This window comes from Electrona antarctica (genome assembly GCF_951216825.1).
Source record: "Electrona antarctica genome assembly, chromosome: 4".
Lineage (NCBI taxonomy): Eukaryota > Metazoa > Chordata > Actinopteri > Myctophiformes > Myctophidae > Electrona > Electrona antarctica.
Genome location: NC_136809.1, coordinates 45,497,127 through 45,509,367, shown reverse-complemented (window position 1 = coordinate 45,509,367; position 12,241 = coordinate 45,497,127). Strand labels below are relative to the sequence as shown.

General features: G+C 41.9%; 1 long non-coding RNA gene across 1 annotated transcript; it reads right to left on the bottom strand.

The window, feature by feature from the left end:
* Positions 1-7,624: 7,624 nt before the first annotated feature.
* LOC306921119 lies at positions 7,625-10,442 on the bottom strand. The gene is made up of 4 exons (XR_013789741.1): positions 10,263-10,442; positions 9,766-9,819; positions 9,547-9,599; positions 7,625-8,968 (listed from the first exon to the last, which is right to left on the bottom strand). It is a non-coding gene; the product is annotated as an uncharacterized lncRNA (long non-coding RNA).
* Positions 10,443-12,241: the final 1,799 nt, after the last annotated feature.

Sequence of the window (12,241 nt, the reverse complement as noted above, 5' to 3'; positions counted from 1 at the left end):
ACTCTGCCTTTGTAAGACCTGAGGGGATTTCAACGTCACATTCTTGACAGCAATTAGCGGCACAATCTGTTTCATGCTTGTTGATATAGCCAGGCACAGGACAGATCTGGAATGTTACAATGCTCTGTACATCTTAATATTATTCAACAGTGGAAGAGGAGAGATATACATGCTTCAGCCTACGAAGTCTACTGTACTTTTTAAACAGATATATTTCAATCAAAAGAAAAATAACATGATGATTTTTCACCTTACTGTGGCCTTTCGTGTAACAATCTGGAGTTTTTTGTGTCCATGGCTTCTTATCTGGGGTGTTAAAGAGATATTTATATCTGTGCCATTTTGGTAAAAAAATAATAATAAATCTTAAGTAAATAAATCAAACAAACCAACAAACCAACCAACCAACCAACAACCATGCAGTATGCAAAGATAAATACAAACACAAAGATTCATTAGGTTTTAAAAGACTGATGAGCTCACTTGCTCTTTGTCAAAGTGAATATTTGGTAAAAGTCTAACATATCTAACATTCACCAAAGCCTGTGATGCCTGTTTTATTGAAAGATACTGTACTTGTAAAGAACATTATGAAAATGCTGAGAAGACTTGCAGACAAAAACACAAAATGACTGAAGATAAGAAATGCCTTCAATATTCTGGAGGGGAGGATTAAAAAAAAGTGAATTGAAAGAAATGCTTCTTTAAGAAAATGTGTATGTTTTTTATTCAATTTTCTAGTAGTTGCAAACAAAATTGGTGTTTTTCTCTTTGTGCGTCATGTGTTGTCTTAATATTTGAATGTATTTTACTGCAGTGCGAATTTGCCAAAGATATCATATCACTTGATTTCTCTTTTATGTTCCTTCTTTTATTTTTTAAATGTGACCAATTTTGTTGAGAAAACCGGAAATAAATGGTAAATTTGTTATTATGCTTATTTTTATAATTCTATTGTTAATATTATAATTTTATTTCCTGGGTTGAATCTTACTGTGAAATATTAAATTGCAGTTTGCTGGATGCATCTCTTCATAACAATATGTGTACCTGTCCATCCGTCCACCTGAGTGACTGTTGTTGGTGAATTATTCAATTTATGTACCTGTAATGTGAAGCTAAGAAGTAATTATTTGTAAATAATTGCCATAATTTTATTGGTTCTTCAGAATAAAAAAATAATACTTTTTTGGGAGTTCAATGGCTCTGTGTCCCTACTTCAGGCATTCACAAAATGCCAACACATGTGTGCACTCACGCGTAACAACAGATTTTTTGCTTAGTGCAAGTGAACCATTTTTTTAACACCCAGTGTCACATTTCACAGTTCATGTATTTATGGACCTTTCAGAGCCGCCCGCAGGCCACAAGTCTCAGCCTGAAGCGCAGACTCATACTTCGTCGCCATGGCGGTGTCGCGCATCGAAAATATCCGACCTACAAGCTCACAACACGTCGCAGATGCCACGCATTGTGAGCTTGTAGGTCTGCTATTTTCGCCGCGTGACACCGCCGTGCGACGGAGCGTAAATTAGGCTTAACTGTCGTAGCCTACTGTAGTGCTGCCTCCATCGCAGGGACAAAGCTCTCATCTGGTGGCCTAGAGGGGTGAATTAGCCACGCTGCCCTCTCCCTCTGTACTGGGTGAATGGAGCGCACCAGTGCTGCACTCTTGGCGGGTGGCCCAGTCCAGAAGGGAGGGGGGGGGGGGGGTGATAATAGGACACAAGCCATGACATGGCGACAACACGCCACACACACAGAAAACAGCACACACCCAGCTTGAGACACAGGCCATGCTGCCCCCAGCTTGGGTGCATGCCCAGGACACCAGAATGACTGGGCATTGTCTGTATGCACGTGTGTGTGCGTGCGTGCGACCGTGCGTGCCCGTGCATTGTTTTGATTCCTTGCCATTCCTTGAAAGCACTAAAGCCAACCCCAAGAGCAAGACCTTGTCATAGGACTATCAAGGCCAGGAGAATGTTCTTTCGCGCATTCCTCTGAATGTAGAACCTTTGCCTACTATCCTCACATAAAAAGATCAAATAAAGGTTACAGTGATCACCTTTGTATTGCTCCTGCTCTATAGTCCAAAGCTGCAACAGCGTCCCTTGCAGATCTTGTGATGAGACATGGTATTAGCTGCCTTGCCAGGGAAGATGGCAATTATAGAAATCCCATCCCTGCCAGGCTATTTGGCGGCTCAGTTTTAATACCATCTCTGTTAGCTCTCATTCAGGTTTAGAGAGTGAGTCAAATATCTGGTTTGAAAAGAAGAAAGCGGAGTATAGTTTGGTTAATACAAATTCTCTCGTCTCTTTAGTAATGTCACTTTACGACCAAGAGCATGTAAGAATTTCAGAGGTCAACCTCACAGGTGTTAATTTAACTCTGACAGAGTGCTGTAGTAGAGTACAGCACAGTATGAGTAGTACAGTACACGTAGTACAGTACAGTATGAGTAGTACAGTACAGTATGAGTAGTACAGTACACGTAAGTGCAGTACAGTATGAGTAGTACAGTACAGTATGAGTAGTACAGTACACGTAAGTGCAGTACAGTATGAGTAGTACAGTACAGTATGAGTAGTACAGTACACGTAAGTGCAGTACAGTATGAGTAGTACAGTACAGTATGAGTAGTACAGTACAGTATGAGTAGTGCAGTACACTTAGTACAATACAGTATGAGTAGTACAGTACAGTATGAGTAGTACAGTACAGTATGAGTAGTACAGTACACATAGTACAGTGCTGTATGAGTAGTACATATCAGTACGAGTAGTACAGTACAGTGCGATGAGTAGTACGAGTAATACAGCACAGTACGTATAGTTGCACCACTCAGTTCACACAGGTGTGATTTTACTTCAGTACTGCACTGTAGAAATACTGTTACAAGTTAAAGTCTGGAATGAAACATTTACTTGTATTGAGTTGTGCTTGAAATGTACTGTAATTCTCCAATCTGTTAATAAATACTCAAAATGTGCTTAAAATACCAAAAGTAGAAGGTACTGTTTACGCAGAATGTCTCATTTCGAGCTTGTAGATCGGCTATTTTCAAATGGCCAAAATGTATATGGGTTGAAGTGGGTAATGTAAGTTTTGTAATAATAATCCAAATCTACAAAATAACTACTAACAAATGCTGTCAAATAAATGTAGTGGAGGAAAAAGTACAATATTTGGATCTAAGGTGTAGTGGAGTAAAAGTTGAAGTATTGGAAATTGGAAATACTCGAGTAAAGTACAAATACCTCAAAATTGCAGAAGAAGGAGAGGACGCTGGAGCACCATGGATATTTCAAGTCTTTTATTAGGTGCTAAATAAACGATTTTGTCGTCAATTTCTGTACTAGCACCTAATAAAAGGCTTGAAATGTCCGTGCAGCTCAGGCAACTGTTGTCCCTGCTCTGTGATGCACCGGACCAGCCGATTCAGGCTTGAGGCATGTTGGGAGACTCCCTTTGTCCTCAAAATTGTCCTTAAGTACAGTACTTGAGGAAATGTACTTAGTTATTTTACAGTTACATGACATAACAACGTTCCATCTCTTCTCCTCCTCCTGCTCTCATGGCCTAATGTACGAAAGGAGACAACAGACAACAGTAATACTTATGGAGGGCAAGAAGTCATGCAAATTAACGTCAGTCAGCACCGGTGCTTTTTGGCCCCGCGGAGCCCCCGTAGGGAGGACGTGCCGGAGTAAGAGGAGTATAATTGGGCATTGGCTGATTAGCGCAGAGGGCCTGCAATGGAATTACGTGGGGAAGGAATATGAGAGAAGGATGCTGAAGAGATGATAGAAGTGAAGCTATCTATGGGATCGGATCGTGATGGTCTTGCACAATGGTGGAAACGGGGAGAGGTGAGGAAAGGTGAACACACTGACAAAATAAAATGACATAATGAGAAAGGGAGGTCAGGCATACACCGCCATAGGGTTGTATATTATTCACTTTAATCTTTATCACCATGGCAATATGGGCTGCAGACAGGGGTAGCCATTATACAGTAGCTCCCCTATAGCCTGCATGCTACATCTACTATCGTCACAAGCACTAACTTTACTAAACCATAACTCTTCAGGAAATATGGGGGGGGGGGGGGGGGGGGGGGTTGAGTGTTCCAATGGTTCCAATGCAGTTATTTAGTTCTTGTAAATACTTTGGTTATATTTATAAATCCCACAGACAGAATAAACCACTTTTTGCTGTTTTGCAATGTCATTAAGGGGGAACATTACAAAAATGTAGATACCCCCTTCAAAATGGAGGAATGGTCAATCGTGATGCATTGTGAGAGCATAAAGTATAAAATAGGGCATTCATTTGTCAAAACAAATATGGAGGTACAAGATTTCTGCCTTTAAATTACAGATGAACATAATAATGGATTGCATTTGTATGTGCATTCCATTTGGTCCATTCATTCATACATGGGAGGTGAAGTGGCAAACAGTCAACGCCAGCGTCCTCACTTCCCACATTCACACACCAATGGTGGCAATGTGGGGTTCAGTGTCTTGCCCAAGGACACTTCAACATGTAGGACAGAAGGACCCGGGATTCGAACCCACGGATTATTGGACGACCTGCTCTATAAAAGCTCCTTTAATAGGGATCAATGTGACAAAAACAAAAGAACTTGTCATTCATGAAAAGGAACCTGTGCAGTCCATTACAATTAGTGGACAAATAGTGGAGGTAGTAGACAATTTTAAATACTCACGCACATATATTGACAGCAAACTCAATTTCAGTGAAAATACTGACCAGATTTTTAAAACTTGTAACCAACGCCTCCACCTACTACGCAAGCTCAACTCCTTTAGAGTGAGCAAGCATATCATGGAAACAGTCTATAAGAACCTGATGGAGGGAATCTTGACTTTTAACATGGCAATGTGGTATGGCAATCTTAATGTAAAAGGAAGAAGCAAGCTGCAGCGAATAGTGAACCTAGCCTCAAAAATCATTGGGAAGAGACAGAAACAATTAAGTTGTATACAAGGAAGTACTTCGGAAAAAAGCTGTCAAGATAGCAAATGACCCCTCTCATCCACTCTGTAGGGAGTTCGAACACGTGGACAAGAAATTAAACTAACTAACTATAGCTCCTGAGCCACAGCCGCCCCAACTATAACATGATTATATAGTTGTAGGCTACTTCACACTTTAAGAAACCTTAACCCAAGTGACTTAAATGATAGTTAGATCTACATCTGAAGATAGAAAAGTTATAACAAGATGTCTAACTATACTACACGTGCAATAATCTGGTTTGACCTTTTCACAGGTGACATTTTGACTGGGTCTTTACATGCTCCTCATTGCCCTTTACAAGACTGTTCGCACACACACACACACACACACACACACACACACACACACACACACACACACACACACACACACACACACACACACACACACACACACACACACACACACACACACACACACACACACACACACACACACACACACACACGAGTGAGACATGCGGAGTGCTTATATGCCGTGTTACACCCATTAATGCCCCCAGGCACCAGGAATGACAAGACACATAGTTCCATGTAGTATCTTTTTCCCCTTGGCTGTCCGTCACTCACAATCACCCTCTCACATAGTTACATGTTACAAATGTCAGATGTCTGTGTGCGCGTGTGTGGTGTGTGTGTGGCGTGTGTACTGTACATGCATGCATGCACGCTTTGGACCATTGACAGGCATGGAAGAAAACTTGTTGAGTTAATAGCCTAACTAATGTGTGTCTACGTTTAGTCCTTCCTCCCTCCCTCAGAAAACTGACATCTATGAGCAGAGAGGCTAAAAAAAATAACGGAGGGAAAAAGAGGAGAGGAGTGGGCTGACAAGCGGCAGGCCCTCTTGCCCTCCCGTCTGACTGTCTCTCTCTCTCTCCCTCCCTGAGGGTTTGTCTCTGAGCGTGGTGCTATGATGAATAGGGCTGTCTGAGCTAACCTAGCAAAGACCAATTAGAAAGAGAAAGAACGAGGGGGGCAAAATAAAGAGAAAGAGCGAGTAGGCGAGAGACAGCCAAGGAAAATGACGAAAAGAGAGAGAGAGTAAGAGTAAGTAAAAAGACACAGGAAGAGACTGGGGATCAGAGGGAGAGGAAATGAGAGAAACCATGATGGAAAGAGAGGGAAGATACAGGTTAAAAGAGGTAGAAAGGCATGTACTGTAAAGTTTAAGAAAGCATATGTTGGGAGTGCCACATGTGCGAGCCTGCATATATAGACATATATGTGTGTGTGTGTGTGTGTGTGTGTGTGTGAGCTGTCAGCGCTGAGGGAGAGGCAGTGCGAGAGGGCTCTGTCTGAGCCTTAACCTCGTCTTGCTGTTGCAGAGGAAATGTTGACAGCAGATACACAGACTTGTTGTGAAACAGAAACTCCACAAGTCCAGAGTAAAAAAAAACCCTCTGCTTTCCCCTTCCTTCATTCACTGCCTCAGTCAGTCCTCAGAGCTGCCCATTTGCCTTGTCTCACTGTTATTCTGATTCATTGTGCACACTTCTCCATCATTCACTATTTTTTAAGTTATAAGCCTTGACAAATAACACCTTTTGTGAACCAATACCTCCCGCCTTGAATGACTCCAGTCCTTTGCTTTTCTTTTTAAGATATACCATCAAAATGTTTGAAGACATATCTCTCTATATTCCCGCCAGACTCAAAATATCCATCCTGCATTCCATGTACCATCAACAATTAAAGAGGGTGAACTGACAATACAGTTCAGACAAATACTGCAGATAGAGTGAGGCAAGGAGAGATGAGAGGAGCGGGTTGGAAACGAAATGTGAGGGGAATGGAGGAGTCAGCAGTGGAAAAATGAGAGAGAGAGGCTGACAGCACAATTAAGGTTTTTAATTCTCTGCTTGAGTGGGCCGGTCCAGTCTTTATGCTAATTATGCCACGTCCATGTAATAAATCTCTATGATCCAGCCTATACTTTCTCTCTCTTTCCCCGGCTGTCTTTTTGCACATACTCACACAAACTTTACCGATTACTTGTAAAAGGCTGTGAGCTTTGGATAGAGCACGATTAGACATTTCCATTAACAAACAGCTTCATGAATAATGTCTTCTATTGCTTGAAATAAAAAGGCCACAGGTTTTACAGTATATGAAGTCTTTGAATGTCTCACCAGTGTTTTTCTGCTGGTTTAACACTCTTAACGCTGCCTTGTCTAGTGTACCGTTTGTTAACTCGTGTTAGTAGGCTTTTTCAGGAATGCGGTTTGCATGCCTTAATAAGCACGGGTGTATCTCCCATATCTGCCACTGACACAATGCATGCAGAAAATGTTCCTTTATCCCTCTCCATCTCTCCCTTATCCTCTCATCTCCATATGACAGACATGTCTAATTATAACATCTGTAGATGAAAAGGAGGAAAACAATCCGTAAATAATTGGGAGCCAGATCCAGGGAGAGACTGAGGGGAGGGGGAGAGAAGGAAAATAAAATAGCTAGCAGTTACATTTTCACCCTCATTTAGGTTACAAAGACACATTAATCAATGCTTTGTGTCTTGCTTCTACAAGTGGCAAGACTACCACAAACCCAATTTATATAGAATGCTGTAGTATGTTGTAAAAACCGCAGTACAGTATTGTTTATTAAATACGTCCACAGGGACATGGAATGAGATATTCCAGTACAGTATACAATTATTCAATAACATATCCACAGGGACACAGAATGAGATCTTTACTTAAACATAGTCACAGTACAAAATAGCAATAACACTTAAAAAATATTTTAGCCATGGTGTGCAATTCCAAACTAATTTAACTGTTTTGACTTAACTGCTAACAAAGTGAATACTAACTCTTGAGTTGCAATTCTTGAGTTCCTTCCACTCTTTGGTCACATTCTCTCTCATCAGCCACGTCACCGTCAGCCATTTTGTGCCGTGTGAGGACCAACATTAATGTCACAGAATGTACTAGGCATAGTAAGTAACATCGTCTAATAGAAGAGAAGACCATTATTGCTGAAAGTCATCAAATAATGATCAAACCAAAGATAATCGTTTAATCAGTCAGACATAGTAATCACCCCCCATAGCTTTTTCTGCCATAACAATGATCTTTGACCAATTTTACCAACAACGCTCATTCATTAAACTTCATTATGTGTACAGTAGTTAATAATCAGAAAGGATGTGTTCTAGTGCCCATCATCACATCTGAAATACACATGCACTTCACCCGACAGGGAAAACACACCAAGATGCCTGCATGAACAGCCTGATTATTAAAGCGGTCTAAGGTGATTGTACATACAGTAGGCTATCTATCTGTGTTGTCTGACCCGTGAGGGCCACACCCAGCCCCATGTGCAGAGAGGGGGACACCAGAATCACTGGCTCAGTAAACTGCAGGCCTACATGTCTTTGGGGGAAAGTAGGTGTGGCCCGATTTTATGGCAATATAAGTTTATTAAATAAAATATCTACAGGGACACAATGGGAACTTTACTTACATACATACAGTCACGGTACAAAATAATAGCATCACTTAAGAAACATCTTAGCCACGTGTCGCAATCCGGCGGCCAAACAAATTTCCCAAACCAGCCATGGAGTTGCAACTCTTGAGTTCCTTCCTCCGCTCTTTGGCCACATTCTCAGCCACGTCGTTGTCGGCCATTTTGTGCCGTACGAGGACCAAAATGGCCACCAACCCAACCACCAAGGCCAGGTGGAACACAAAGATGGCTACACGGAGGCATGTCAGCAGCAGGGAGAGACAGAGTGTGGAAACGCACCAGGGCAGGGCCATGACGAAGAGGAGGGTGTAGTACAGGGAGCTCAGAAGAAGGGCCGGGGCAGAGAGGAGGAGCCGGACCAGTGTTGAGAACAACCAGGAGTGGACAGACAAAGGAGACAGCAGGAGAGAGACCACTGTCTCACTCACAGATGAGCTCTGGATATATATGAACAGGAAAATAAAGGATGTCGCCTTTAACCCACTGTTAATCACTACATACATACAATAGCGAAAATAGCAGATCTATACACTAACAATGCGTCATTTCCTAACAGGTTGTGAGCTTGTAGATCTGATTTATTTTAAGATGATTGTTGTTAATTTTCACCGACATGCCCAAAATAGGAATGCCAGGTTGAAAGTGGCTAAACACTTATTTACCTTCAAAACCCACCTGTTTAGACTAGCCTTTCAGAGTTGACAAATGGTACTTTTAGTCTTTTATCTCTTTTACTCATTGTCTTTGTTCTCCCGGCTGGCCCCCAAAATGTGAAGCATCTTTGAGTACTTAGAAAAGTGCTATATAAATTCCAGATAATATCTGGAATTTAATAATAAAGAATACATGACATGTCAACATGGGTCCATTTGTATTCTCTCAACATGACAATTCTTTTGACATTATTCCCCAAAACTGATAGATTACAATGTGTAGTCACATACACAATAGAATCCTGAGAGTGTGACCATGAGTCCATAAGGATTTTTTACCATGTACACTTTGTGTAACTCACCTCACAAGGTCTTCCATGCATGGTCTCACTTGAGGTCTGTGCATTGCGAAGCCCTGAAGAGACAGACACATAAAATGTATTATTAAAATAAAGAACAGCAACAAGAAAGGGTGAGGCATGAAATATGCAAATGGTGGAGGGAACAACCAAATAATTGAATCAATCCACATCACCAGAATGTGGTGCTGCGTAAAAGAAGATAAATAACGTTTCTCTTACACAGGAAAAGGGAAATGAGTGCACTCGCCAACAGAAGCCTCATGTCTCCACCGCCTGAAAATAACAAAAGAACATTTGATAGCAAAGCCAGTGATTTTCTGATTAATTGAAAATGGAGGACACCAATGTAAGCAAGCCATTGTGCTTTTCTGGGTATTTCAATCCTCTTAGCAGACCTTGTTGTATTGAACTGTGCTTTATACTCAATCACTAAAATGATGAAATCCTACCACCTGAACCTGTTACCAATGCTGCACTGCTAGATGCAAGACTAGAGCTTCATCAATACAAGCAGGTTCAACAAGACATTGAAACTCACACTTTAACTTGATTGAAATTTGTATTCACAGTATGTAGAATGGGTAGGCTACAAGTCAATACAAACTGCTGCTGAGGATATAACCATGAAAAGCACTAAAGACTTGTTTACATCAGGTCCTCTGTTTTCACTTCATCCGAATTAGGATATTTTTCTCAGGACATGAAACAATTGTTACCAATGCTGGTAGAAGGTTTCCTGTAAAGAGGTCAGATTCCACACTGCAATGTGCTGTAAAGCTCTGATTCAATCCTCTCTTTCTTGACTCTTCTTGTTGCTCCAATTCCCAACTGAGTTTCTTCCTCCTTTCCAAACAAGCATGGCGTGAACAGTGAACATGGGAGTTTTGGAACAACAGTGCCCCCTGTGTAGGTGCGAGGGGAAAAGAGGAAAGATAAAGAAAAGCGTTCCAAAAATTCCAATCTTATAGTAGGCTACAGCTACACTAATCCTCATGAACCTGATTTGTGTTATGTTATGGAGTGATTGAATCAACTGAGATGTGGCACCTTTACAGAACCAGTACCATCACTTACGCCTTACAGGCCAGAGGGACATCTTATATTGATTTATACTGGTTAATTAAGAGTACCATTGATCAATCAATTAACATCACAGAGAGGCGTTTCAGTGGTGCTGTGGAGGGGGGGGGGGGGGGGGGGGGGGGGGGGGGCAGGAGGGGGAAGGAAAAGGGGAAATGGAAGGATGAACTATGAAGAAGCACAGAGGTGATCGAGAATCTTTCTTATAGGCGAGGCTTTTGACAGGTGGCATCTGCTGCTTCCTTGCCCCCCACCCAACACTATACCACCAACCAACACACACACACACACACACACACACACACACACACACACACACACACACACACACACACACACACACACACACACACACACCTAACCTACCGACTCTATTCCGGCAAGAGTCATAGCCACAGCTGGAAAGAATGGCTCAGGGAGGGTGGTTCACCCTCCACCCATGGCCTCAACCCCACCCTGAATTACCATGCCACTCCACACCTTCATTAAGGTTAACCCCCCTTAGCCAACATTACCCTCCGCTTCCCTGCTGGGATGCCAAGGAGAACCAGGCAGTGCACTAATGACTGGAGACCAACAGCAAGAATGTCGCAGAATGTACTATAATAAGCAACATCGTCTAAAGAAGAGAAGACTATTATTGCTTGAAGTCATCAAATAGGCCTAATTAAATAATGATCAAACCAAAGATTATTATTTAATCAGTCAGTCAGACAGACATAGTTTTGATTGATTGAAGTATTATTTTATTAACAATAGACCCATTGCAAGATGCTGTACTCTGTCGTCAACCCTAAGCCATTCCAGCCTTTCAAAGTGGGCAGGGGTGAGGTGGGTTCGGGGAGTGAGGCCAAGTAGTAGCCTGACCAGTTTGTTTTGGGAAGTCTGGAGCCTAGTTTTAAGGGCCTTTGAGGTGCTGTACGTGGTACCATGAGGTGCATGCATAGTCGAAGAAACCTTGTACGAGGGCTCCTGTTTATGGTTTTTGTTGTGTTTTTGTTGACCAGTGAGTGAAGAGATTCTGTAAAGGATTCTTTTGGTTGACTTTTTTGATTATGTTCGTGGCCATTTTATCACCGGAAAGATTTGCCTCCAGGATGGAACCTACAGTATAGGTACCGGTAGGTAATTTCATCTTTTTGTGTGATAATATTGTCACCCATTCTAACCAAGAAGCCATCTGCCTTGCTGAGATTACTATTTGATCCAAAGAGAATGAATTCAGTTTTTCCCAGGTGTAAAGAGAGTTCAGAGCGGAGGGCCTTTTCAACCTGCAGTTTGTTCCTGTCCGAGACCAGCAGTGCAGAGTCATCTGCGAAGAGGAACAAGTTGCAGTCACAAGCTGGCTTTTTCTGCCATAACAATGATCTTTGATCAATTTTACCAACACCACTCATTCATTAATCTTCATTATGTGTAGGTAATGATCAGAAAGGATGTGTTCCCATGCCCATCATGTCTGAAATACACATACAAAAGCACATGCACTTCACCCGCCAGGGAAAACACACCAAGATGCCTGCCATGCACTGTAGTGATCTGCAGGCATGAACAGCCGGAGGATCATTAAAGCGGTCTAAGGTGATTCTATATGTGCTGTCTGAACTGTCTTGTC